This window comes from Cryptomeria japonica, unplaced genomic scaffold, assembly GCF_030272615.1.
Source record: "Cryptomeria japonica unplaced genomic scaffold, Sugi_1.0 HiC_scaffold_331, whole genome shotgun sequence".
In the NCBI taxonomy this organism is placed as follows: Eukaryota; Viridiplantae; Streptophyta; class Pinopsida; order Cupressales; family Cupressaceae; genus Cryptomeria; species Cryptomeria japonica.
Window position 1 is genome coordinate 70,001 of NW_026729153.1, and position 5,326 is coordinate 75,326.

At 62.5% G+C, this 5,326-nt stretch overlaps 1 non-coding gene across 1 annotated transcript; it reads right to left on the reverse strand.

Moving 5' to 3' along the window:
• Positions 1-2,794: 2,794 nt before the first annotated feature.
• On the reverse strand, positions 2,795-2,913 carry LOC131870474 (5S ribosomal RNA). The gene has a single exon (XR_009368783.1). It is a non-coding gene; the product is annotated as a 5S ribosomal RNA (ribosomal RNA).
• Between the last annotated feature and the right edge of the window lie 2,413 nt (positions 2,914-5,326).

The window sequence follows — 5,326 nt, forward strand, 5'->3', positions numbered from 1 at the left end:
GTTCCGTTTTTTTCACTATCTTTCAAAACGGAAATTTTAAAATCTCCTTTTTTTTTTGCCTTTTCTGGAAATTAGTGAAGGCAGCGCATCAAAGGTGCGCACCTCGCTGCCCACCTTGGTGTGCTCTGAGGTGCGCACCCGGGAGCGCTACGAAGTGTGCTCCAAGGTGCGGCGTGCACGTTGTCGGAGCCCGGTTTGCCCCGGGTGCGCACCTCGCCTGCACCTTGGCCGGGGTGGGCACCTTGGCTGGGTTTGCCCAGGGTGCGCTCCGAAGCGGGGTTACTGGAGCGCCCCCTCTTTTTTTGTCAGAGCGTTTGGTGGGGTTTCTCGCATTGGCTCTTCCCAGGCCCGGTTGTTGGGTGCGCTCCCACCCTGGCGCGCGCGAAGTTGGAAGTTGGGTTAATTGCCCGGGCGCGCACCTTCGCCAGGGTGGGCACCTTGGTGCGCACACCTTGGCTGGGCTGCGCACCAGGGCGGGCTCAAGATGGCACCAGCATTCCCTTTTTCTCACTATCTTTCAAAACGGAAATTTTAAAATCTCGTTTTTTTTTTGCCTTTTATGGAAATTAGTGAAGGCATCGCATCAAAGGTGCGCACCTCGCTGCCCACCTTGGTGTGCTCCGAGGTGCCCACCACGGTGCGCAACGCCGGTGCGAACCCGGGAGCGCCCCGATGTGTGCTCCAAGGTGCGGCGTGCACGAAGTCGGACCCCGGTTTGCCCCGGGTGCGCACCTCGCGTGCACCTTGGTGCGCACACCTTGGCTGGGTTGCGCGGCCTGGTGGGCACCATGGTGCGCACCAAGGAGCGCTCCGAAGTGTGCTCCAAGGTGCGGCGTGCACGAAGTCGGAGCCCGGTTTGCCCCGGGTACGCACCTCGCGTGCACCTTCGCCGGGGTGGGCACCTCGGCTGGGTTGCGCGCCCTGGTGCGCACCAAGGAGCGCTCCGAAGTGTGCTCCAAGGTGCGGCGTGCACGAAGTCGGAGCCCGGTTTGCCCCGGGTGCGCACCTTCGCCGCGGTGCGCACCATGGCGTGCACGAAGTCGGAGCCCGGTTTGCCCCGGGTGCGCACCTCGCGTGCACCTTCGGCGGGGTTGCGCGCCCTGGTGGGCACCATGGTGCGCACCAAGGAGCGCTCCGAAGTGTGCTCCAAGGTGCGGCGTGCACGAAGTCGGAGCCCGGTTTGCCCCGGGTGCGCACCTCGCGTGCACCTTCGGCGGGGTTGCGCGCCCTGGTGGGCACCATGGTGCGCACCAAGGAGCGCTCCGAAGTGTGCTCCAAGGTGCGGCGTGCACGAAGTCGGAGCCCGGTTTGCCCCGGGTGCGCACCTCGCGTGCACCTTCGCCGCGGTGGGCACCATGGCGTGCACGAAGTCGGAGCCCGGTTTGCCCCGGGTGCGCACCTCGCGTGCACCTTCGCCGGGGTGGGCACCTCGGCTGGGTTGCGCGCCCTGGTGCGCACCAAGGAGCGCTCCGAAGTGTGCTCCAAGGTGCGGCGTGCACGAAGTCGGAGCCCGGTTTGCCCCGGGTGCGCACCTCGCGTGCACCTTCGCCAGGGTGGGCACCTCGGTGCGCACACCTTCTCAATGTTTTCTTGCCTTTTCTGGAAATTGGTGAAGGCAGCGCATCAAAGGTGCGCACCTCGGTGTGCTCCGAGGTGCGAACCCGAGAGCGCTCCGAGGTGCCCACGAAGTCGAAAGTCGGGTTAATTGCATTGTTTTCCCCGGGTGCGCTCCGAGGTGCGCAACATCGGCGCGCACCAAGGAGGGCTCCGAAGTGTGCTCCAAGGTGCGCACGATGGCGTGCACCTCTGGTGCGCACGATTCGGAGCTCGGTTTGACCGGGGTGCGCACACCTTGGCTGGGTTGCGCACCTTTTGTGCGCTCCAAGGTGCGCACGAAGTCGGAGCTCGGTTTGCCCCGGGTGCGCACCTTCGCCAGGGTGCGCACCTTGATGCGCACGCCTTGGCTGGGCTGCGCACCTTGGTGGGCGCCATGGTGCGCACCTTTCGTGCGCTCCAAGGTGCGCACGAAGTCGGAGCTCGGTTTGCCCCGGGTGCGCACCTTGGTGGGCGCCATGGTGCACTCCGAGGTGCCCAAGATTGGTGCGCACCAAGGAGCGCTCCGAAGTGCGCTCCAAGGTGCGCGCGAAGTCGAAAGTTGGGTTAATTGTCCGGTTTGCCTCGGGTGCGCACCTTGCGTGCACCTTCGCCAGGGTGGGCGCCTTGGTGCGCACACCTTGGCTGGGCTGCGCACACCTTGGCACCCGCGTTTCCTTCATTTTAAATTTTTTTTTTTTACAATCTCTCAAGTGGGAAATTCTATAATCTCAACTTTTTTTGCCTTTTCAGGAAACTTTTGAATGGAGCGCATCATTGGTGCGCTCCGAAGTGTGCTCCAAAGCTCTCTCCAGCTGCGTGCACCTGCCCCGGCCGCGCACCCGGCCCCGCCCAGCTTCGCTCACCTGTCCCGGGCGTCTGGTGCGGAACCTTAGAGTAAGAAACATCACCGTGCACCTTGGCCAACGTGCGCGACTCGACCGAGCGCGCACTGGCCGAGGTGCACACCGATTTCACCTGGGTGCGCGCGCAGCACCTCGGGCGCACCGGGGTGCGCGCACAACGCCCGGGTTGCACCGTGGCCTGTGTGCTCGGGGCGCCTCGGGTGCGCGCTCGGTGTCGCCCCCGCGCGCGCGGTAGTGCGGGCAGCGCACCCCGGCCCGGCCCGGCCCCGACGAGAACGCAAACGGGCAAAAGGTTTATTCAAATAGCATTGCGATGCCCGGCGAAAAACTAAAAAAGGGTGCAACACCGGGACTTCCCGGGAGGTCACCCATCCCAGTACTACTTCGGCCCAAGCGCGCTTAACTGCGGAGTTCTGATGGGATCCGGTGCACTAACGCTGGTATGATCGCACCCGTTATGAGCTTGTCGCAGTGTGTACTTAGCAAACCGCGACCCACGTGCGAATCCACCCCGGCCACCCACCCCCGTCGAGGTGCACACCCTCCCTCGCGAAGTGCGCCCCGTTCGCCAAGTGTGAGCCCTGCCCGGGTGCGCGCACCTTGCTAGGGCGTCGGGTGTGCACCCGGCCCGGCCTACGTGCGTGCACCTGTAGGGGGCGTCGTGTGCGTGCAGTGTCCCGTCTGCAACGCGGTGCCCACACACCACCTCGGGCGCAACGACCTGCGCTCACATGTGGGCCGAGTGCACCTTGGTGCATGTTCGGGGCGCCTCGGGTGCACGCTCGATCTTGCCCCGGTGCACCAAGGCGCTCGGTTTGCCCCGGGTGCGCACTTGGTGCAAGGTGGGCACCCAAAATAGGGATCAAGCACCAAAACACAAGTTTCGGGATGCAAAATGGGACCCAAGGACCACAAATGCGTTCCAAGACCCATGATGGGTCCACGAGAACAAAAATGTGTTCCGAGACTTAATAAACAAATATTGGGTTTTAGGAGAAGAAACATGCTCTGATGCCCAAAACGAGAATCGACCCCGAAAAGGCCACAGGCCAAAAGTGGGATGCGAGACAAAAAAAAATGGGACCCGAGGACCAAAATTGGGTTCCCAGGTCGAAGACAGGGCAACCGGACAAGAAACGACCTCTAAGGCTCGAAATGAGTCCCGACGACTAAAACTTGACAAGAAGCACCCATCAGGCACCCAACTCGACACCCATGGGATGCCGACCCACCCGGGCTTCCACCTAGCACACCTTGGCACCCACCCACCCTCGCACCCAACCTCGCACCCAACTTAGCACCTTTGAACCCACATTGGCACTCACCCTGACCCTGGCACCTTGGAACCCACATTGGCACTCACCTTGACCCTGGCACCCACCTTTGCACTCACCTTGGGACCCACCCTGGCTCCCACCTCGGCACCCACCCAGACACCCACCTTGGTTCCTTGGCACCCACCTTGGATCCTTGGCACCCACCCCGACACCCACCTTGGCACGCAACTTGGCTACTTGCCACCCACCTTGGCTCCTTGACGCCCACCCCGACAACCACCCCGTGACCTACCCTGGCTAGGGTTGGTGCACACCCACCCTGGTGCCCACCTTGGCACCCACCCTATGACCCACCTTGGCACGCACCTTAGTACCCACCCCGTTACCCACCCTAGGACCCACCCCGTGACCCACCTTGGCCAGGGTGGGTGCCTTGGTGCGCACAACTTGCCTGGGCTGCACACCAGGGCGGGCTCAAGATGGCACCCGCGTTCCGTTTTTTTCACTATCTTTCAAAACGGAAATTTTAAAATCTCATTTTTTTCTTTTTTTTGCCTTTTCTGGAAATTAGTGAAGGCAGCGCATCAAAGGTGCGCAATGCTGGTGCGAACCCGGGAGCGCTCCGATGTGTGCTCCAAGGTGCGGCGTGCACGAAGTCCGAGCCCGGTTTGCCCCGGGTGCGCACCTCGCGTGCACCTTCGCCGGGGTGAGCACCTTGGCTGGGTTGCGCGCCCTGGTGCGTACCAAGGAGCGCTCTGAAGTGTGCTCCAAGGTGCGGCGTGCACGAAGTCGGAGCCCGGTTTGCCCCGGGTGTGCACCTCGGGTGCGCACCTCGCGTGCACCTTCGCTGCGGTGGGCACCTTGGCTGGGTTGCGCGCCTTGGTGGGCACCATGCAGTGCACGAAGTCGGAGCCCGGTTTGCCCCGGGCGCGCACCTCCGCCAGGGTGGGCACCTTGGTGCGCACAACTTGCCTGGGCTGCGCATCAGGAAGGGCTCAAGATGGCACCCGCGTTCCGTTTTTTTCACTATCTTTCAGAACGGAAATTTTAAAATATCGTTTTTTTTTGCCTTTTCTGGAAATTAGTGAAGGCAGCGCATCAAAGGTGCGCAACGCTGGTGCGAACCTGGGAGCGCTCCGATGTGTGCTCCAAGGTGCGGCGTGCACGAAGTCGGAGCCCGGTTTGCCTCGGGTGCGCCCTGGTGGGCACCATGGTGCGCACCAAGGAGCGCTCCGAAGTGTGCTCCAAGGTGCGGCCTGCACGAAGTCGGAGCCCGGTTTGCCCCGGGTGTGCACCTCGGGTGGGCACCTTGGTGCGCATGCCTTGCCTGGGCTGCGCACCAGGGCGGGCTCAAGATGGCACCCGCGTTCCTTTTTTTTCACTATCTTTCAAAACGGAAATTTTAAAATCTCATTTTTTTTTGCCTTTTTCTGGAAATTAGTGAAGGCAGCGCATCAAAGGTGCGCACCTCGCTGCCCACCACGGTGCGCAACGCCGGTGGGCACCCGGGAGTGCTTCGAAGTGTGCTCCAAGGTGCTGCGTGCACGTTGTCGGAGCCCGGTTTGCCCCGGGTGCGCACCTCGCGTGCAC